This window comes from Manis javanica, chromosome 15 (genome assembly GCF_040802235.1).
Source record: "Manis javanica isolate MJ-LG chromosome 15, MJ_LKY, whole genome shotgun sequence".
Taxonomy (NCBI): Eukaryota; Metazoa; Chordata; class Mammalia; order Pholidota; family Manidae; genus Manis; species Manis javanica.
The window spans coordinates 62,040,779-62,064,112 of NC_133170.1; the positions used below are offsets into that span (position 1 = coordinate 62,040,779).

The 23,334-nt window shown below is 54.5% G+C and overlaps 1 protein-coding gene across 26 annotated transcripts in view; it reads right to left on the reverse strand.

Annotated features, from left to right (window-relative positions):
• NCOR2 (nuclear receptor corepressor 2) overlaps nt 1-18,570 on the reverse strand; it is a 200,178-nt gene extending 181,608 nt beyond the window's left edge. For 10 of the 26 annotated variants that reach the window (XM_037014382.2, XM_037014389.2, XM_037014388.2 and 7 more), the window contains exon 1: nt 18,240-18,568. The gene's annotated coding sequence lies outside the window, so the exon portion shown is untranslated. Of the gene's footprint in view, nt 1-18,239 lie in introns of all 26 variants that reach the window. The other 16 variants (XM_037014393.2, XM_037014409.2, XM_037014410.2 and 13 more) reach the window with 4 other exon arrangements.
• Between the last annotated feature and the right edge of the window lie 4,764 nt (nt 18,571-23,334).

The following is a 23,334-nucleotide window of genomic DNA, read 5'->3' on the forward strand; positions in this document are numbered from 1 at the left end:
TTTCAGTTCCCAAGCTGGTTTTTGATTGAGCTGAAATTCACATGACATAAAATTAACCATTATAAAGTGAACAATTTGGTGGCATTTAGTACATTCACAAGGCTGTGCAACCATCAATTTAGTTCCAGAGCCTGTCTGTCACCACAAAGTAAAGGAAACCCTCCACCCATTAAGAGTTCACTGACCCTGTCCCTGCCCCTGCCCACCACGAATCCGCTCTCCGTCTCCAGGGCTTTACCTATTCTGGACATTTCATGTAAGTGGGATTGCACATCACATGGCCTTGCATGTCTGGCTTCTTTCATTCAGCCTGATGTTTTCGAGGTTCAGCCACATTATAACATGTATCAGCAGTTCATTGATTTTTAGGGCTGCACAGTATTCCATTGTGTGGATAAACCAATTGCATATTTTTAAAATAAGAAAAACGGACATGTTATAAATACCAAAGAAATGCAACATGACAGAGTATATCAATATGCATTGACATGAAATATTTAACATTTTGTAAAAGCATAACACAAATGACCTTGATGACTGTGGTACTGGGGAATCTGCCAGTGAGGGAAGCCAGCTAGCAGGAGGGAGGCAGCTCTGAGAGCCCCAGAGCTGATGTTCCCTCCCTCGGGGCCTTTCCTGCTCCCATGTCCAGGCCCTGCTGTGCTGTGTGGCCCTAGACCAAGTCCTCACCTTTTCAGGGCCTCCCCATGTGTAAACAACGGCATCGGAGGAGACGCTCTCAGGGGGCCTTCCCACCTCAACACCTACACTTCTCAGAGCCTCCAACTGCCCCTCAGCTTCAGGGAACGGGAAGGTGGTGGCAGCCAGACTGCAACCCTGGCAGTGTGGGACACATCACCAAGGGAGGCTGACAGGCCTCCCAGTGCTGGTGACGGCAGGACAAGCAACTCTGGGGACACTCTCTGGGCCACAGGGATGTGGACACAGCAGGCAAAGGGAACCTGGTCTGCGCTGCCCTCCCCTGCCCAGAGCCCAACCCTGATGCCGACTTCCTGAGGCCTGATGCCAGGTTCTTGCCCTATTGGCACTTGGGCCAGACCATTCTTCACGTGGGGGCTGCCTGGAGCACTCTAGGATGTTTATAGCATCTCTGACCTCTATCCACAATGCCTAGAGCGCTTCCCCCCAGTTGTGACAAACCAGAACCGTCTTCAGACATTGCCAAATGAACCCTGGGGGCAACATGGCCCTGCTGACCCCATCCCCACCCTGGCCCCCTATAGGCCTCTCTCGCAGGGCAGGAAACAGCACTTGGTGGCAGCTCCTGGGCTGGCCCACTGGTCTGGCCGGTTCCAGACAGGGTCTATGCCACTGGAGGAACAAGGGCCCTGTGTCCAGCACCAGACCTGCCCTTCCTCCAGGTCAGGCCAGTGCAGACCAGGCCCAGCCAGGCCTAGTCTCAATGGGAAGGGAACCCCTCAACCACCAACACAAACTGACTGCCCCTGCCATGTCCTGACGCTGTTCCAGGCTCTGGGGGCCCAGCCAAGGGCAAGACAGGTGCAGTCTCTCTTTCTCGGAAGTGACCCACCACTGTGGGAAGGCCAACAACACTCCTAAGAATAAATCAACTGAGAAACTTCATGCATCAACAGCTACAGACAATACTGGGGAGTGGGGAGTACAGGTGCTGCTGGATGGGCAGCCAGGAGGACGTCCTGACAGTGGCATCTGAGTCTAAACCGTATGGCAGCAAGGAGGCGGCTATGCAGACCTCTGGGGAACAGCATTCCAGTGGCGGGGGGAACAGGGAGTACAAAGGCCCTGGGGTAGGAAAGTGAGTGATTACAGCAGGGGCAAGGAGGAGTCCTTGAGGGCAGGACAGGCCCCCAGCAGCCTCAGGGCCTCTGGGTTCATTCTCAGAGGAAGATGAAGAGACTGGAGGGTATGGGACCTGAAGCCCCTGTGCTTCTGAAGCTCCCAGAAGCTCCTTCTGAAGGGATCCCCTGGCTGCCGCAGGAGAAACAGAGACAACAGCAGACCAGTGGCCAAGAGAAGGCCGATGCAGGCGCCCCCCTACCCAGGCAAGACAGGTGTGGCAGGGCATCCCAGTGCCAGATCTGTCCACTGCCCACTGTTCGCTATTACTGCAGACAGGAAAGCGGCTGGGTCTCATAGCAGCGGCCCCATCCACCCCCTGCAGCACAGTAACGTTATTATTGCAGACAGGGTCTCCACGGAAGAGGTCCCACACCACAGTGCCAGCGCGTTGCTGCCGTCATTGTTATTGTTCTGTGTTGTCAGGGCAGAGGGCATCTCTGAGGCAGTGTCCCCACCCTGGAACATCTCAGAGACATGCAGGGATGTTTTTGGCTGTCGGTGACTGGCACTCAGCCAGTGGGACAGTCCCCTACCGTGAAAGTCACTCTCCCCACACCCTTTTTCAAATGACCTGGCCACTAAAAAGGCCTGCCAGAACCAATTCAAATGCTAGCTTTCCTTTTCCTCCTCATTTTCACGCTTCCACCAAAAGGCTTCTGATGTCACTTCTCTTGAATCTGCACTTACTCATTCTGAGTGAGAGCCAGTCGCTCTCTCCTCTCCTTTCCCTTTATAAACTGGGGCCTTACCCTGATTGCTGCTGTTGTTAGCTCTGGACAAAGTCAAGACTGTATTAGGAAGGAATTTCAGTTCCAAAGAGTAAAGTGATTTTCCAAGCATATGGCATAAACATTGTTGGGGATTGTTATGATGCTGTGTGGTGCTGGGCAAGTCAGCTGATCTCTCTGAGCCTTAGCTCCTTGTCTGTAACATGGGGAAAGTGATGATAGTCGCCAGCTCATGAAACTGAGAGGATCAGATGGATTAATGCCACATGTGCCCACCACAATCAGATCCACATAAAAAACAGAGAGGCATGTAGGGCAAAAAGCCCCCAGCACAAGCCCCAGCTGGGCAAGGGGAGGAGAAAATCCTGCTCTGCCTGCCTCAGCCAGGTGGCTCATCGCCTGCCCAGCTTTCTTCTCCAGAGATAAGCTGCCTGCTCAAGTTCACGTTCAGGATCAAATGAACCCACTTAATCACCTTAGGATCTCCACTGAGCTGGCTCCTTTGGGACCTGTGGAGGAGAGCAGCTGAGACCCCCACAGGCACCCCAGCCATACCCCCACACTGCCAGCTGGGTTGACCCCAAGGGATGCGTGCGACTGGCCTTCAAAGTCTCAGCCTTATCTGCTCACAGGTACAAAGCACCTACTGTGCACCACATGCCCAGAGGAAGTGACCTGCTTAATCCCCACAGCAACTCAGAAGGTAAGTGCTACCACAAACACCACTTTCTAGATGGGGAAACTGAGTCTGGAAAAAGAAACAGCCAACCCAAGGGGACAGAGTTTCTCACAGAATCATCCACAACCCTCAGGACAACCCCTGCCCCATTTCACAGAGGGGGAGACTGAGGCAGGAATGGGCTTAAGTCATTACTACAGCCCAATGTCAAGCCAGGATGTCCTGAGATGTCAGGGAGGAGGAGAGCACACACCTGCCTCATTCCCAGCCATATCTTAGCAACTAGGACAGCTCCCAGCACACAATAGGTACGTAATGAAAGCCTCTGAAAGAACAAAATCTCCCCGTTGGACACAGACTCCAAGGAAAACTCCCTCATGGGGCCTCTGCCCTCCAGACAGCCCTGAGATTCCATCCAGTACCACTGGGGCCCAGGGGGTGACTGCGCCCCACAGAGGATGTTGTGCAGTGTCTGCAATCAGTTCTGGTTGTCACATGGGTGGGGGGATTACTGGCATCTAGTGGACAGGAACCAGGGATGTAGCTAAACACCCTATAATGCATAGGATGGCCCCCAGGACAGAATTACCTGGCCCAGGTGTCAGCAGTGCCCAGGCAGAGGAGCCCTGTGAACTGCATTCACTCAGCACCCACTGAGCACCACCTGTGCAAGGCCGCTCAAAAGCCCACAAGGAGATGAGGTCGCAAGGCTCTGCAACGTGAGGCTTCATGCACACAAGCAGGGGCGGCCCTGCCTGGCCAATGGCCTCAAAGCCCCACCAGGAACCGCCAGATCCCTAGGGGTCTGACCCGGGGCTGGGGGTGGGCATGGCCCAAATCCATGTGTTTCCCACCAGTTCCTTCTCCCAGTCCCTTCCTGGCAGCAGACATCAGAACTTGCCCTTCTCATCAGAACCCACTTATGCCGAGATGCCCACAGTCTGTCTCTGCAGGGTGGGAATATGGTCGCATTTTTTTATGGGCTGGCTTTTTGTTTCTTGATTTTCCAATTTATAGAGAACACATTTGCTCTACTTCTAAAAACCAAAACGTCTTTTTCATAAGGCAGCTGTCAAACCACATGCCCCACCCAAGGGCTTGGCGTGGAGATCCCCACCCCCACTCAGGGAGCGGGGCCAGCACAGCCCCCATTGCAGCACCTGCTGGCATCATAAGCAGCAAACAGTGATCCCACTCATGGGGACACGGGAGGAGAAAGGACAGCACGGAGCCTGGGGCGAAGGTCCAAACGCTGCAGTCAGCCCAAGGGGCATCTCCAAGGAATTCACCAGTCTCGCAGGTGCCCATGACACAGTGCTATTTACACAAAAGTTAAAATTCATCAATTACATCTAACTGCACTGACACGCAGCAAAAATCATAATTTGTAAAAATAGTAACAATTACAGCTACCCAGTTCTAAACATCTTAGAGGCTTTGCCCTTCTTTCTAATCCCTCTAAACAATCCTAGAAGGTAAGTGCTATTTACATCCCCATTTTATGTATAGAGGCACTGAGAGCCAAAATAAGGTGTCCGATGCCTCAGAGCCGGTAAGAGGCCGTGGCGGGGTGGGAATTTGCACCATCAGAATTCCTGCTTATAGCCACCCTGGTCTGCTGCCATCTAAACGTGGAAGGAAATTACTAGGTTGAATTATATAAAAGCTGTTGACATTCAACCACTTTTGAACTACAAAACCGGCAGTCATGCAGCTCACCCTAATAACAAACTGCGGAGCAGGGCACACAGAATAACATGTCCGCGTGAATTTTTCCAGCCTTAGACAAGACAGGGCCCCAGGCCATGCAGGGATCCACGCAGAGGCTGTAGAAGCATGAAAACATGGATTAGAAGCGTACACATCCAGTCAAGAAGTGGTGGCCTCCAGGGACGGGACTTGGGTAACCAGAAAGTCACCTGTAATTTTTTTTTTAAATAAAAGGCAGCCGCAGCCACCTTAGCAGGCAGGCCTGACCCTGACCTCTTGGATCAAGGCTGGCTGGCCCATTCCCACCCTCTCCCCTCCCCTCCCCTCCACAGCAACTGCTCAGCCCCCAGACCCCACACAGTCCATCCACGGGCACAAGGTCCCCAGGGCCTGGTTTCTGGAGCCTCCTTGGACAGGAGACACTCCCCACCTAAGGATCTAGTTTCATTTAATTGCAAGTTTCAGGTTTCTGGATGCAGGCCCAGAGGCTTTCAGGGCCAGAGGCATGGGCCATTTTTCCCTCTTTTCAATAAAGCCAGGGGAGAAAGCAGCATGTAGCATCGCCCATCTGCTCTGAGAATCTGGAACACCCGCCCCTTGGGGACAGGGATGTGGCGCAGGAGATCACACCCAGGAGACTCATCCAAAGCCTCCAAACGGTCAACTCTCTGCTTTTGGATGTTTTCTTGTATTTCATTTCTTCTTCAACACATCCTTGACAGTTTGCAGGACCTAGGCTTCGCTGCGTGTCCCTCACCCACCGCCCCAGGTCAAGGCCAAGGCACTAAGCAGCTGGGTCACCTGAATTCAAGGTCATTGGTGGCAGGGGCCACACCACTGTCTAAATAACCATGCTGCTCCTGCCTGCTGGTTCCCAGGGATGACACAAACCATATGGGTTTCCTCTTGCTGCTACAACAAATTACCAAAAACTTGGTGGCTCAAAACCACCACACCTGGGAGTTTTGGAGGTCCGAAGTCTGAAGTGGGTCTAACAGGGCTAAAAATCAAGGTGTCAGGAGGGCCGGTTCCTTCTGTAGCTCTAGGGCAGAATACATCCCTTTGTTCTTTCCAGCTTCTAGAGGTATCCGTGCTCCTTGGCTCCTCGCCCCTTCCCCCACCCTCCACACCAGGACTACAGCACCTTGTAATCTCTCACTGACTCTGACCTCCCGCCTCCTCCTCACAAGGAGCCCCAGGATTATCCAGGATCTCTTCCCAACTCAAAGTCAGCTGACTAGCACCCTTAATCCCATCTGTGACCTTCCTTCCCCTTTGCCATATAACAAATATTCATGATTTCTGGGGATCAGGATGTGGACATCTTTGGAGGAGACCATGGTTCTTCTGATCACAGGCTCCAAAGATCTCTGGGCCACGAGGGAGCTGCTCTTAAGGGCCACCCCCAGACCCTGAGCTCCAACAGGCAACTGTCAGGTCTGCGTGACTCAGGCTCTCCACTCCTACCACACATGAGCAATTGTGTAACTCTACGGTGAATACATACCCCAGTGGTGCCAAGCCTAGCCTTTGATGAGAATGTCAATCAGGCAGAGTCCCTATGGCTCATTACTAGAGGCTGCCCTCTCTAGGAGGCCAACAAATACTCGTCAATCAACATTCTTGGGCAAAGTTTTTTTTTTCCTGGACCAGTCCCAGATTACCCTATTGTACATCCCACACGCCAGCCAGATCCGTAACAGGAAAGCTGCCCTGTTGACATCTGTAATTCTCCGTGTCTACGCATTCTAGGTCAAGGACAGTGCTGGCACCAACAAACACAGCCTCTGTGAAGATGGACGGCTTTGCAAGGCACGACTGACATGCCACATGACACTCATGCTTGGAAAAATGTACACAGAAGCAAGCCATATTAATATTAGCCTTCCCCACAACAGCTGGTGTTGGCCAGAAATGGGGGTGAGTGGTTAGCAGAGGACACCCAACGTGCCCAGCAGCAAAGCCACTTGGGACATCCCCGGGGTGGGTCAGCACCCGCCCCCCAGAGCTGCTGGTGACTGCACCTCACTGACCCCTGTCCAGCAGCCAAGGGCCCCGAGGCCCTGATAGTCCAGACAGAAACAAGGCAAACCCTGCCCCACAGCAACACAACATGAACAACAGTAACCACTGCAACACCAAAGACAACAGAGGGCATGACAAAATGCTCCCCTTGCTTCGAAGCCCTTATATGGCTCTTTATTGCCAAGAAATCTGGGAGGAGTATGCCAAGGCCCAGAGAGGTCGTGCAAAAACTGTACAGCAACTCAGCAGCCTGGCACCCAACCCGCAGCCTGCCTCCCAGTCCAAGACCCTCCAGACAACCCCATCTCATCACGTGCCCCCACCCCTCCCACCCTGTCATTTAGATAGGGCCCATCTCTTCTCCCCAGACTCCCTTGACATTCACCTCCCACTTACCTCCCCTTCCCTCCAAGGCAAAAGCCCCTACCCTCCCCCTCAGTCAAACTGCCCACCACCAATCATGCCCTCCACACCTCCCGGGCTGCCATCCAAACACCCTGGGGACAGTGTTTATAGCAAAGAAAGCACAGAGGTGTCCCAAACACATGGCCAGGGGTTCTATGGCATAGAGAGGCTAGCAAGAGCCCAAAGGTCACACAGCAAACCTGCAGAACAATGTCCAGGGTGCACGTACGCTTGCACCCTGGCATTCCCACCAGGAGAAGCACAGCTCGGGGAGATGCTGCAGCAAGGGGGCAGCAGCCAGAGCACAGGTGCCATGAGATGCAGCTTCCTGCCCGCCACTGTGGCTGCTATTTATAGCCAAGACATCAGGGTCAGCTTCCTGCAAAGCAGAGCTGGCCGAAGCTTGGGAGTCTGCAGGGTGATCCCAAGGGGAACAGGCCGGGTGAGGGCTGAGAGGCAGGCCAAAATGCCCAGGCCTGAGCACAAGGTGGACCCAGGCCACCACCCCAGGCCCACAGTCCAGGGGAGAGAGACCCAGGGAAAGGCCAGGCCCTGCCCACAACAGTCGCCCACCAAGGAAGGTGCTTACAAGCTGGGTGCCCTGAACCAATGGCATCACCACTCTGTGCCTCGGTTTTCCCATCAGTAAACTCCCATGTGAGGCAAAGAAAGCAGTCCCCCCATTTTATAGATGCAGAAACTGAGACACACAGAGGCAGAAGAACCTGCCCACAAAAAGAAGAGGGACCTCTTGCCCCTGGGTTTCTTGCGTTAACTAGGGCCTTCTCTCTCACCAAACAGCAGACAGGCCCTGGAATCCCCACAAAGGCTCCCTGGGAGAGCTAGCTTGGGCCCCCAGAGTTCCTTGCTGGGATGGAGGAGAGAGCAGCCTGGGACCAGGAAGGAGCTGTCTTTAGCCACTACACCCAGAGGCTGCCTGCCCAGAGGAACACAGGGACATGGGATCATCCGGCTATGAGGTCTCAACCCTCCTCCAGGAAATGGCGAAGGCCACATCCCCATGGCTGACAGTCACAGCACCACCAAGTGCTGACCCCTAGTGATGTCTTTCTCTGTGCCCTCTGTGCCCTCAGCACCAGGCAGAAGCCCCTTCACGTATGACCTCATTTAACCCTCACAACAGCCTCATGAGACAAGTAATCTGATTGTGCCCGTTTTATGGATGGGGAAACTAAGGCTTGAAGCCTTATTATCCCAAACCCTGGCCACTCCAGAGCTGGGGGACCCAGCTCCACTCAGCGAGGGACCGTTATGGCCACCTGCAGACAGATCCCAGGTCATCCCTGCACTAGGATACCAGGTCAGGCCAAGCCCAACCAGAGCCTGACATTAAACACATTTATTGGGCACCTACTGTGTGCCCAGTGCTCTTCTAGTACTGGGATGCAGCAGAGAACAGGACCAAAGTCTCTGCCATGTGGAACGTCCATTTTACCAGGGGTGATAGGCAGTAGCACGATGAAAAGTAAAACCACAGTTTATCAAAAGGAGATACGGAAGATGCAACAGCTAAAGGGGGAAGAAGAGCATGTGGGTGGGGGCTGCAATTTAAATAAGATAACAAGAGAAGGACACGAGGATACTTCTGAGCAGGATAGCAAAGACACGAGGCCAGCCACATGGGTGCCTGCGGAAGAGCACTCCAGGCACAGCGAGCACAAAAGTCCTGAGGCAGGGCCATGTCGGGTACATTTCAGAGGAAACAACAAGGAGGCCAGTGTGGCAGGACCCAAGTGAGCAAGCAAGGCAGATCAGAAAAGGAACAGGGTGGAGGGCACAGGCGGTGCAGGGCCCCCAGGCCAAGATAAGGAGTTGGCATTTTAGCGGACTGAGATGGGAGAGGTCTGAGCACAGGAGGGATGGGATCTGACTTGGGTTTGAAAGGATCCTGCTGGCTGCCACCTGGGGAAACAGAGAGCCTGGGTACCTGGTCAGGGGGCAACTGCAGTTGTCCAGCCAAGCAGTGATGGGAGCTGTATTAGTGTCTGGTAGCTGCTGTAACAAATGGCCACAAATTGGGTGGCTCAAAACAATGGAAATCTATTGTCTCATCATCTGGAGGCCAGAAGTCCAAAATCAAGGTGTGGGCAGGGTGGGTTCTTTCTGGACAGGCTGTTCCATGATCTCCTGACCAGCACTCCTCAGCACTCCTTCGCTTGTGGGCACGTCACTACAACTTCTGCCTCCCTCTTCACCCAGCCTCTGCTCTTCTATGTGTACACCAGTCATACTGGATCTGGGGCCACCCCACTCTAGATTGACCCCATCCTAACCAATTATACCTGCAATGACTCTGTTTCTAAATAAGGTCCCATTCTGAGGTTTTAGGGGAACACTGATCAACCCAGCACCGTGGCCTAGATGTGGAGCAGGTAGTAGAGGCAGGGAAAGTGAAAATGGCTAAAAAAATTTAGGAGGGAGGAAGATGGCATGGCGGGGCTGAGGGTGAGTGCTTCCCAACCTCCCACACTCAAGCTCCCCCCACTCTCCAGGTTCAACGAGTCACTGGGGCTACCAGCAGTCATTCCCAACAGAGCCTCACCCTACAGACTTGGCCCGAGCCCCCAGACGCTGAGGGCCTCTCATGCCCGCTGGGCTCTGCTGCACCAGCCCTCTCCTCCTGGCCGGTGGCCTGGCAGATGCCCCAGCCCGGCCAAGGTCAGTGCAGCCTGCTCCCCACCTCAGCCCAGCAGGCTTGCCTCGTTAGCCTAACAAGCAGGCCCCAGTACCAGGTAGTTGCCATGGCCACCAAGACACCACAGCAGCATTGGGCAATGCTCCCCGAGGGTGGAGGGTCTGCAGTAGCCCAGGAGTTCAGCATGAGGACAAGCAGGGCCTCCTGGCCAACCCTACCCCACAGGGCCTGCTGCAGGCATCTTCAGGCTTGGCCTCCAGGACTCCGACTGACAGGGCCTCCCAGAAGAGGTACCCTAGGCCCCTAAGAAAACCCACTCCCCCCAACCCCCCAACCTCCCCAGACCTGCCTGACCAGAAGCCTCTCCAGCCAACACAGCAGAGTGACTGCAGAGGGCGCAGCCAAGTGTAAGTCAGAGGCCAGCACGCACCTTGAGAAGGACCTGATTTCATGCAAGAAGTGGTAGGAAGGCCTGCAGAGCATTAAGGTCACACCACCTACCCACCGTGGCCCTACTTGGCAGCTGCGTGCAGAGAATGGCCTAGGGTCAGGACGTATGCTGGGTGACCAGGTGCGGGATAGGGGTGGGGGGGCAAAAGAGTGACCCAGCTCCCTGGCCTGTGCCCCACACTCCAGGAGGAAGCCCAGGATGGGCTCTGGGAATGAAATGGGACCATGGATCCAGTCTGGAACAGACGGGGTGTGAGGCCCTTTGGAACATCTGTGAGCAGTGAGAAGGGGGTTGCTGGGTCCTCCCCGCTGGCTCCGGGTGGGCTCCATGGGTTTCTGAGCTGGGCACAGGAGCTGGCCCCTCGGCTCCCTCTGCTTCATCACAGCCTGTGAGGTCATGCATCACTCACCACCCCACTTCACAGGCAGGCAAACTGAGGAGCTCTGCACAGAGGGCCTACCACTGACCTAGGCCACACTGCACAGACAGCAAGAGATGGACATTTGCTAGGACCTGTGGCTCCCTCCAGCTCTGTTCATAAGCTCTAGAACACAAACACAGGTTGCCAAAAACCAAGCCAAGCCCAGGAGATGGGAGGCTAGAACCTCAACACCCAAAGCCCCAGAGACCAGCTCCCAGGAGCCTGTAAGCCTGCGGGCCTCCAGAAGTTCCCGCAGGCAGCCACCCTTCTCTGAGCACACGTCCACTCACCCACCATGCTTGCTCTGTCCCAATCCCTTAACCAGCTCAAGAAATACCCCAGGATCCACAGAGGAAAGGAGAGGCATTTCCAAGTATCAGTAGAGCAAGGAGCCTGGAATGAGGTGCCCCACGGGTCCCTCAGCATACCCACCCCCACAGATCGCCACAGCAACAGTTCCAAGATCCCTGGACCTGACATAGAACAGGTGTAAGTGACCCCCAACCCGCCACCCAGGTTGGTGACCTAGGCATCTACCCACTCCAGGGCCTTCCCTCAGGCCAAGTGGCTCACAAGGGCTGCAGGGCCAACAGCAGGGACATCCTTCACCAGTCAAGACACTGTCATCTTCCCAAGTTCAACCCAAGATGGGCACCCAAAGATCCCGGTTATCACCAGGGTCTGACCTCGGCTGAGACACAAGGGGCCAGGCCTTCGTTTCCTCCTGGACTCTCCTGGCAGGAAACCACCCACCCACTACCCCACAGGTGCTCAGGGGAAACAAGCAAAATATCTTGCAGACTGTTTTCCTTCTTACTCAGGCTGCTCAAGTCCTCCACTCAAGAGCTGAGACAATGTTCAGGAATGCATATGAGAAGATAAAATCAGAGAGCAAGGTCAGGGTGAAGGGCAAAATCAGGGACAAACTATGTGAAATAGGATGAAGCAGGTAAAATCAAAACATAGGCTGATCAGGTTGCTGAAGGCAGGCTGCACATTTGCCTCTGAGCTTCCTGATGGCCGTAATAAAGGAAATAGACGGGCTATAAGTCTCTCCCCAAACTGTGACAACTAGGACGCACCTTACAGGAGGCACTATGGCAACTATGGAGCACTGCGCTGTGAAGATTATAGCTACAAGCATCACGGGGGGCAGAAATCACGCCACAAGTTGGTCAGGACCACCTGCTGCCTTAACTCTTCCCACGCTCCTACTACATTCTCCAACAGTAAATTACAATTGTATACGCCAGGCCCAAAGGGGGCGTTTCAGGGCCTGCTCATTGCGACCCTCAAACTGACAACCCTCTCTGGGCCCCAGTTTCCTAGACAGTGAAATCTCCAGGATGTTATACTAGAAGATAAAAAGAAGGCGATAGCTCCATATAAGGGGTCAGCAGATGTTTTCTGTAAAGGGTCCGAGAATAAATATGTTAGGACTTGTAGGCCCTCCGGCCTCTGCCATAGCTCCTGAGCTGTGCAGCTGCAGCCTGAAAACAGCCAAGGACAACACATTAATGAATGGGCACAGATGCATTTCAATAAAACTTTATTTATGGACACCAAAATTTGACTTTCATACAATTTCCCAGGCCACAAAAATTATCTTCTTTTTATTTCCTTCAACCATTTAAAAAATACAAAAACCATTCTTACTTAGCTTGCACACCATATAAAAGCAGGAGGTGGGCTGGACTTGACCCTCAGGCAGTAGCTGGCTGACGCCTGCTCTATATGTTCTGCAATAAGCTCCAAGGTGCATTATGAGTTAGGGGAGGAAAGCAAGATGTAAATATATGTAAATAAAAAATTTTAAATATGTAAATACTATCCCACTGCTTGTGTTCATGGAAGGCGGGCATGTGCCCTAGCATCTCTCTGTGGGGAAACTACCTCTGTGGGGACTCTATCTGCCCAGAGGGAAAGAAATTGCAAGGCCACAGATTGCAACAAAACTTCTCTCGACACCTTTGGGCACTGTTTTAATTTTTTAATAGGTCCATGCATTTTCTCTTGCAAAAATTACCCTTTATACATCCCACAGCAAGTGGCAGAGTTTAGAATGCATTACTTTTAAGTTCTCTACATTTTTCAAATGACAACAAAAAGCAATATTACCCCCCCCAAAAAAAGTTCACCTAATTGTTACCTACATGAAAAGATGTCCATGATGTATTAATTCACAGTAGGAAAAAACGTGGAGCCTTAATGGAAAGCAGGCCTACTTTATGAATCAGCTCATGGGGAAACACATAACCAAGAGGTGGGGGGTGGGTCATGGTCTCTGCGAATCCAAGATTCCTCAGAGCTCTGCCAGGGCACTAGGGCAGAGCGATCAGACGCTAAGAGTCAGGCCCTGCCTTCCATACACGGAATCCTACTCCGTCACTCAACCCCACGCTGTCTGATTAGGCAGCCATTAGCCACGGCCACATGTGGCTACTTAAATTTAAGTTAATTAAAGTGAAATAAAATTGCCAGTTCAGTCACACTAGCCACATTTCAACTGCTCAATAGCCACATGCACCTAGTGGCTATGGGCCAGCGACAGCGTAGATCTACATTTTGCACCATTGCAGGAAGCCAAGTGGCAGCATGGCTCCAGGTGGGCCTTGTCTTCCACCTGCCCCCTCTGAAGATAAGGAAACTGAGGCTGGAAGGCCAGAGACTTCCCTCTAGTTATTAACTGATGGAAACAGGATTTGAACCCACATCTGATTTCAAAGGAGAACTTTTGCACCCCCTGGGGATGGGGAGCCCAGCCCTCTCACAGGAGGCACCCTTTGTCCTCCCCACCTACCCTCCCCACTGTCCAGGCTGTCTGAGCCCTTGGGTCCCAGCAAGCACTAATTTCAGGCAGAATGGAAAACCTCAGCCTTCAGGGGCAGAGGGAGGGAGCTGAGCTTCACATCTGTGAATCACCAACCACCCAAACAGAAAAGGAGCCCACTGTCTCCAGCAGGCAACAAGCCTAGGACTGGGGCTCAGGTGAAAATCCTTCCCAGCAGCCCTTTAGAGGAAGGAATAGGTTGTGCCCAACCAAGGAGGACCTGAGTTTCCACAGTCAGTTCCCCAGGGAAGGCTTCACTCCCCACAGATGAGCCAAGTTCTAATAGCGACTCACATGACCTACACTCACAACAATACGAGAATCATCATTATCCCCATCCTAGAGGTGAGCAAACCAAGGCTCAGAGAAGTCCAGTAATGTGCCTAGAGTCAAAGAGCTGAAAGCTGGAAAGTGAACAGCAAACCCAACACTCACGCTTTCTGCCCCTTACTCCTTCCACTACCCTGCCAGCAGTGGACAATGTGCCCAATTTACTGACCAGGGCACCCACACTCTAAGAGAAGCAGGAACCAATGCACTGCTTGTACATGCCTAAGCCAACACTTGAACTCACCGGAACTTGCAAGGGAGACTGGCTGCCCTCCTGGGGATCTCAGACTAAATGCGCCCAGACTGTCCTCTACTGTTTGTTTAGGATGATTCTTTAAGGATCTATGAACCGAAAGATCCTTCTTGCAGGGCTGGCCTGAGCCCAACTGGGGATGGCAGTGTGAAAGCACCTGGCACAGAAGCCTCACTTTGGTCTAAAGCATAGATAATAATGATGACAATCTCGATCAGCAGCAGCAAAAGTCACGCCACTGTGACGCTGGCCTGGCCCCTCTGACCTGTGTCCCAGACCTCTTGAGGTCTCCAGCTACAAAGTCCCCCAGGGCTGTCTGCCAGCATGCGGACACTCCAGGCCACAGTACTCCTCTGATGCAGCTTTCTGGAGCCCCATTATCTGCCATGCTAAATAATTCAAAGCCATGTTTTCATTTCAAAATAAACACAACCGCCAAAGTGAATGCCAAATTTGCATGGATGTTTAAGATAGAATAAGGCTTCACAGAAATGCCAGACCTGCCACTGGCACTTTCCCCCTCCCCAAATCCAGGGCGAACGAGTGCTCAGTCTCCAGCTCCTGGCGCATAGATCTGGAGGTGCTGCTCAAATAAGAGACATAATTGCTTTATTCCTAACCTCTATGGCAGCTCCACAAAGCAGATCTGCAGTATGTTCTTTATATACGAACACGATGGTGAATAATCCCAGGTCTTAATTCTTAGCTCCACATCCAACCTGTGCCACCTTGGGGAAGTCACTTAACCTCTCTGTGCCTCAATTTCACCATATTAAATGGGATGATAACAGCACTAACCTCATAGGGTGATAATGAAGAGTGAATGAGTGGAGTCCTGCTGAGGGCAGAGACTGACACACAGTAAGTGCTTTATTTGTGTTGGCTGTTACTGTACAAAAGTTCACTTGACAGGTTAAGTCCCTTGCCTGCCTCCAAGGATCCTCAAAGGATGCCAGCTGACCTTTCCTAAGCATCCGTTCCCTGGGGACCTCATATCCCCACCCATGGGACAAGCCTTTCAAGATGACACTGCTGGCCTGGCCCGCCCCAAGCAGCAGCCTAGGCACAGGACCCCTCCAGGACCCTGCCCTAGGTGACTTGGGCAGGAATTACCAGCTCCAGCAAGCTGTTCCCCTCCCAGGGAGCTCAGCCTCTGAGGTGTCACCTGGGGAGTCACCGGGGAAGGCTGCTGGTGGTGTCTGAGAATGAAAAGGAAACAGAGGAGGAGGGAAAAACACACAAATAAACGCTCCCACTGTCAGAGGCAGCATCTGATGTGGGGGATTTTGCCACGGAGCTGTGGGAAGGAAGGATCCCAGCTCCCACTTGACGCATTTCTGCTTCTCAGACAGTGGCCTCAAACTGGGATACATGTAGGTGTGGACCCTCCCTCAAATCTCAGAGTGAACCATCAACCCCTCCACCCACAGGCCTCAGGTGTGGGGTAGGAACATAGAGGAAGGTATACCCCCACCTCGCAGGCAGCGGGGAGCCAGGGGATGCAGCTCCCACATCCAGGCTAAGCGGCAAGGCGCTGGGAGGCTGAGGCTCCTGGGGCTGCTTTCCAGCCTGCCAGCAGGTGAGCCAGCGGGTGGGTATCAGCGAGGCCGGTTCCCCCACCCCCATGACCAGAGAACAATCAAGCCCTCTGGGCGCAGGGCTTTCAGGCAGCTAAATTCGTGTTTGCATAGCTCTCAGAAATCTCTAGGAGGTGGTATGAGTATTATTAATTGGGGGGAAAGAACGGATTATGCCAAATAAATCCTTCCCACGTAGCCAACCCCTCGCTGAAGGAGGGAGGGGGTGCACTGGGCCCCATGCGGGGTCTCCATTTCTCAACCGGGCCTGTCGGCCACATTTACATGGACTTATCAATAGTATTGATCCTCAAGCAAGCATAAATAGCTAGTGGGAAGAGGCCAGGGCTGAGCCGCCTGATTCCCGCCCCCACGTCTGGGCACCGCAGACTCCACGGGCAGCCGGCGGCGGCGGTAAATTTCCAAGCAGGGACTCAGCAGCCGACGGGGAAGCCAGACAGCGCCCGGGATGCCCTCAGAGCCGCCGCCTGGCCGCTGGGGCCCACGCGCTCCCACCTTGGTCTGCTCATCTGGGCAATGGGCAAAAGCACCGGTGACCCTCCTCATCCTCACCGGGTGGGAGAGGCCCCTCCCTCCCCAGATCCTCACTCACCCAGCTCAGGGCAAGGCAGCCCCTTCCCACAAGGTTTCCAGGCTGCCGGATGAAAGGCCAAATTTTAGAACCAGGAACAACAACAGTGATCAAGGTAACACACACACAAATCCCTTCTACCTATCTTTAAGCTCTCATAACCCTATCACCTGGGTACTATGACAATCTCACTTGCAGGTGAGACACCTGAGGCACAGAGATGTCAAGTAATTTGTCCGGAGTCACACTGCCAGCAAAGTGACAAAAGTAAGAGTCCAACCTAAGGAGTTGCTGGATTGGCTAAGAGCAGCTGGCCTACCCCAACTCACCGGCTTCCTTTCTCTGACTGCCCACCCCCACAATCAGCAAAAAAAGGCCACCCACGAAGACATACACAACAGTGCCAGAGGACGCCCTCCCTGCTCCAGCCTGGCCCAGACAGCCCCTTCTATCAAAGCAGCCTCAAGGACCCAGGTCTGCTTTAAAAAGGGCAAAGTCAAGGCCACTGATACCACAGCCCAGCGTGCCCAGAACTCCCCCATCCAGCCCACAGAGATCCTCTCCTCTTTCCCCCTCCCCTGCCTCCCTCACACATCCTTCCTCCAAATCTGCAAAAGGGGAAAAAAAATAATCATAATAAAACCAGTTCTCACCAACAAGGGGGAGGAGAGGGAGGAAGGGAGGAGGCTGGGATGACAGAACAGATCCGCCTCCGCCGCCAGCACCAGACCCTCGCAGAGCCAGAGCGCGCGACAGGCGGCGGGAGGACACTCGCTTCCCAAAAAATAAACCTACAATGTAAAAATAACGCCGGGCGCCCCACGCTAATTGGGCCCGGGCGACAGCAGCTCACAGGTACAGCGTGTCTCTCCCTCCCGCCCTGCTTTCCCTCACTCCCTCCCCCTCGGGCTTTTTTCTGCAGGCGTCCGGGGTGGGGAAGCCGCGCCCCACGGGTCCCCTAACTCCCTGCAGGTCTCTGGGAATGCTCCCCCAGCAGTAGGGCCTGGGGGCCCCCGGGTCCAGCCCAAGTGGGAGCAGGTCTTAATTCCAACTTCGCAAACTAGTGGCATCCCACGTATAAGCACAGCTTGGGGGAGGGGCAGGGGGCGGCCCAAAGAGGCGTCACCAGTCGTGGGAGGCAGGCCCAGACCCCGGGAATACCGGCCCGTGAGGGGGTGCGGGGAGAGCAAGGGGCGCCTCTCCCAGGGGACCCCCACCCAGCGCTCTCTGGTCCCTGGCCCAGCTGCGGCTGTGTTCAGCCCTCCCCACCCAAATGGCGGGAACCCCCCACGCGCCCCTCCACAGCAGGCAAGCCGGGGAGCCCGGGGGTGCCATCTCCAGGGCCTCCCCAAACCCGCTGGAAAATAAGGCGCAGTGTCATACCCCAAGTATGGGGTTGCCTGGGTAGGAGGGAAGCGCATGGCGACCATGCACCCAGAGCCAGGCACACGATGGGGGGGCTGCCCTGCACATTTCCAGGGCGACCCCCGCCACTTCCCTCCTTCCCGCCCCCTCGCTGGGGAGCTGGAGTTCCCCTAAGTTCCCCGGCGCCCCCACGCACGCGGGCCGCAGTGTCGATGGGGCACCTCGCTCCCCAGCAGGCCATCCCCCAAGAGCGCCAACTCGGGAGTGCAGGGGCCCCGCCAACTCCGCCGCGTGCGCCCGATCTTACCCCGATCCCCGGAAGCGCGCCCCGCGCCTCCCCCCAGCCCTCCGCTGGGACCCCCGGCCCTAACTCACCTCGCGGAGGTGGCGGCGTTGTCGCCCGGGCTCGGGGCGCGCTCGGGCCGCCAGGGCGCTCAGGCAAGTGGCGGTGCCGATCGGGCTGGGGGCGCACAGCAGGCCCAGCCTCCAGCCGGGGCGCGATCCTCCCGCCGCCGCCTCCTAGAGCGCCTGCCCAAGGCCCCCTGCCCGCAACTTGGAGCGCATCGCGGGGCGCAGGGCGGGGACGTACGGCTCAGGCTGGGCGGAGGCGGACGCAGGCTCCGGTGCGGCCCGGCCTGCCCGCGTCTCCGCTCCCCGGCGGCGGCGGTGGCGGCGGCGGCGGCGGCGGTAGCGGCGGCGGCGGCGGTAGCGGCGGCGGCGGCGGCGGCGGGAGGGGGAGAAGGGGGCGGGGCGGGCGTCCAGGAGGCGGTGGCTCAGCCTCCCCGCTCTCGGCTCCCCGCCCGCACCGACGCACCCCGGCCCGGCCCCCTCGGGCTCCTTAAAGGGCCCGCGTCGCCTCCCCCGGGCCTGTGCGCACCCACTCACGCGTGCACAAACTGACACACACACACATTCACACACTTGGGCACCACGCCGAGTTTCTTTTCAGCAGCTCCCCGAAGGAGTAAGGAGGGGCAAAGCGCCTCCCAGCCCTATCCCCTCCTCCTCCTGCGGGGCCGTGCGCCCTCCTCCTCCTCCTCTTCAGCTCCAGATACTTCTCTGGAATCAAGTTGCAGCTATTAAATTATAAGTCAGAAGCTGCCGGTGGATGGGGCGGAGGCGCAAGGGAGAGCCACACACTGATGCTCAGGGACACGCACGATGGGGCTCACTCGCGGATGCAGCCACACGGCAGGACGCAGAACTCCGACCAACAGGCACTCACACACTGGGCCCCACCGGGCAGCCCTGGTGAACACACCTGGAAACTCACACCCCACTCCCCACAGACCTGAGCGTAGCCTGGTATGTAGACTCAAATATAAGGAAATATAAGATAACCTACAACAACACTGGGCCACGCACATGAGTTCACACACAGGCGCACACACTAGAACACTGCTTCCAGAGGACCAGGATTTCTGTCCTTTCACAGAAGGGACCATGTTTTCTGTTGAGTGATCACCCATTTGGGGACATCCAAGGTCACAAATGCACAGACACGGTGCTGCAAGCCTATGGTAAGGCACACAGGTCCTGGAGCACACCCACCTGAGCCCAAACTGCACAAGCAGCAGGAGCACAGACAAGCACACATGTGGACACTCGTGTGTCCATCAGGAGTCCCTCTGGCTGCCCTGACAACTGTGTGTCCTCATTTACCCCCTCCCCCTCCCCCTCCCAGGCTGCCCTCCCAAACCAGGGGAGATCTTTTTAAACAGTAGAGGGGCCCTGGGAACCCCAGGCCTGAAGCCTCCTCCTCTGCTTTCCCCTAGGATGTTGGAGTTTGAATATTTTTTTCAGTTCAACTTTCCTTTTTTGGAGCGACGTCTCAGCAGATTCAGTTCTGCCATCTGCCAACATCTGAGAACCCCCAGGGGGAGTGGGGAATGGCTGCAGCACGAGGTTTCCAGGGGTGGGGGGTGCGACTCCTGCCTCCTGCCAGCAGGCAAGGGTTGCCTGCCTCCCCTGTAGCAATTTGCCCTTCTCTAACCCCCTGGGCTGTTAGCTTTGCTTTTTTGCAGGGGGAGAAGTACCTGGGGCTGACAAAATCTGGAAAAAGGGAAGTGTGTGTGCAGGGGGTGAGGAGCGGTTTGCAGTTTGGAACAGGAGGGTGACATGGGTCAATGGTCCCCTCCCTCCCCATGTGGTCCCATCCGCTCCGCTGCTGCCCACAGACCTTGGTAATCCACAGGCAAAAAGCCAGATCTTCAGAAGGAAGGCCCTCCCGCGGGGCGTGGGGGAGGGAGGAAGCGTGGGAATGGGGGAGCCCTCATCAGCCAGACCCATGCACATGGCAGCTCCCCTCAACAACCCCCCATCACCCCCAGGATCACCTGTAAACATTCCCAAGGTTTGCATTCCAGTGAGATTCAGTCTGAGATTTGGCACAGCAGGAGAGTTTGGGGTATCTTTAGGGGTTCCTTCCCCATCTTCTGCCTCCCAAGGTTGACTTGGGGCTTTGGCTGAGGCTGTGGGCATGAGGGGGTCAGGTGGCAGGGGACCAGCTTTGTAATGCCCCAGGGGTCACTTGGAAACCCTTCAAAGGAAGCCAAGTAGAGACTCAAGTGTCTTCTGGACCAACTGTATTACAGATGGAAACACGGAGGCCAGGAGGATGCATTTTTCTGATGAGGATTTGCCCATTTTCATGCCCTCTCCTATCTCTCCGGTTATTAATCCCACCATCATGGGCTGCAGGGAGTAATACAAATACATGTTCTCAGGATCTCATGAATTTTTCCCAAAAACCCTCAGATGATAGGGTGGAGCAGGTTATCAGATTGAGCCCATAGTACAGATGGGGAAACTGAGGCCCAGAGAGATTAAGAACCAAAGTGTTGGACTCACTCAGCTAGTGATTCTAGATGGATGCTCCAAACCCTGGCTCTGAATGGGTGAACTGGAAGGGGTCTCAGCTGAGCCCCTGCCCACCCCCAGGTCCCATAGATCAGTACTCCACACCCAGATTGCTACAGTGCGGCACTGCATCTGAGCTCTAAGTGATAGCCCCAAGGATCCACATGTAACTAATGGTAACAGCAGCTTCAGAAAATTGCCAAAGAACACTCTGTCACCAAATGTCCTCCCTGGAGGGCCCTTAAAATCCCAGGAATGGGGGTTAGTAGGAATACTAGCTAAGAACCCACCAAAGATCTCATTAGGGAAAAACTGTCAGTATGCCCATTTTATAGGTGAGGAAACTGAGGCTGGGTTAGGGAAGCCACCCAAGGATATTGGTAGAATAAAGTAATGGCCCTGGACAGACAGGAACAGGGTGAGGGAATGTCCTGTACATCCAAGAGGCCCTGGCCCACAGAGGCCAAATTCTGCCCTTAGGCTATGTAACCACTGTCCTCATTCTAGCCATTCAACAATTCCCTCCTAATACTTATCAAACTAGTCAAGCTCATTCCTGCCTCAGGGCCTTTGCACTTGCTGTTCCCTCTGCCTGAGATGGCAATGTTCTACCTTCCGGTCCCAGATCAATGTCTTCTCCTTGGAGAGCCTCTCACTGACCCTCTACCTAAAATCCCCAAGGCACTTGCTAACCCATCACCTCATTCATTTTCTTCACCACTTATCACCACCTCAATTACCTTGGGCATTTGTCACTCGTATATTGTCTTTTGTCACTAGAATATAAGCTCCATTACAGCAGAGACCTCATCTGTCTAACTCACTGCTGTATCTCCAGCACATAGTAGGCACTCAAATGTGCTGAGAGTGAATGAACAAATGACAAAACGAACGCATGTCATACAGGGAGAAGGGACTGGCAGGGCTTTGCTGTGGGGACTCCAGACACAAGTGGAAACGGCTGGTCCTGGCCCCTGTTTTCTACCACCACTCGCTCCTCCACACATTTCAGAGTTAAGCCTTTACCTCCCTACATTGTCTCACCTCCAGGCAGGTGGGGGGCTCTGCCAGTACCAGCCCAGGGCCCGACACCCAGGAAATAACCATTCAGGCTGAGTCCATATGGACAACCATGGTGTCAGATCAACTGCCAGCCACTCCTGTGGGCCTGCACCAAAAATATGCCCCCTGGGTAGGCCTACAGAAGAACCTAGGCTGCAGGGTATGGTGCCCCTGAACCTCCTTAACCTGGGATAGCCCCTGGACCACCTGCAAAGGAAACCCCTACTCTTGGGGTCTCTATCAGTGACAACCCAAAGACACCCCAATGAACATCCCTGGGGCAAGCCTCACACCCACCCCAGAACTGTGAACACACAGAAATCTTACTTATAGTTTTCATACTTCTGACATGCTTTCAAACAGGGGTTGCAAACTCAAGAACTCCCAAAAGGCCCTGGCAGGAACAGCAAGCCAGCGCCTGGAGGAAATGTAAGAATAGAGATGAGCAGGGCCTGCGGCACACCCACTCTTGTCCCCAGGCACACACAGTCACCCTCTGTTTTTTTAAAACACAAGTGCAGCCAAGCCAATGCCAACTGCGTGGGCAGGCCACATGCAGTACGGGCCAGCCTCAGTGCTTCAGGCCAGTTTTCCACACAGTGATCAGGGGGAGTTGAAACTTCCTTAGTGGACAGGGAGCCCTCTTTCAAAAGTGTAGGAAGAGGAAAGGAAGCCTGCTCTCAATGAATGTGTCACGGCTTTATTCATTCAGTAAGTTTTTAGTAAGCACCTACTGTGTGCTAGGCACTCTGTATTCGGACAGTGAAGGAGACCAAGCCCAGCCCTTAGTTACGGGCATCCAGGGGGAAGTTAACACTCAAAATATGAAGATACATGCACACCTGTGTGCTAAAATCCCTTTAAAGAGTAAAAAAAAAAAAAAAAAATACCCTGGTGTTCAAAGAGAAGATATATTTCAGGACACAGGATTTTGGAGCGGCAAAGAGCAGCCTAGAGGTCCCTTCCAATCTCACAGTCCTGCAGAAGCATCCCTGAGGGGGCCGTTCTGAACCCCCAGCCACCACCACCCTGGCGGCAGGAAACTGCAGGGTCACCCCCCAGCTTCCTCTGATGTCTGCTTCTTTATGTATGACACTGTGGGCATTCTGAAAGAAGGAAGAAAGAACCTAGCCCCTGTCTGCTGGGCCTGATTATCTCTGAAGATAAACAACTAGTTTTCTGCCAGGGCTGCATTTCTGGGGTGTTCTCCAGCCCCTGGGCATCTGCTAGAGTCTTTGCTCACAGGCATCAGCATGAAAGAAGTACACCATCAAGAGGAAACACCCAGTGAGGACCATGGTCCCTGCAGCCTCACTTGTGGCCAGAGGCCTGGGCCACCTGAATGGACATCCATGGCCTGGCTGTGTGCATCCTGGGCATTCCTCCAGTGGAAGTCAGCAGCTGTGGACAACAAGAACAGGCTGTGCGTTCTGATGGGGGCAGAGTTCCAAGATTCACTGTTTAGCATAAAAGCAGGAGCTGACCTGGGTGTGCAGTGTGGTACCTTTTACACAAAAAGGGGAGGGGGTATAAATGTACATATAGATGT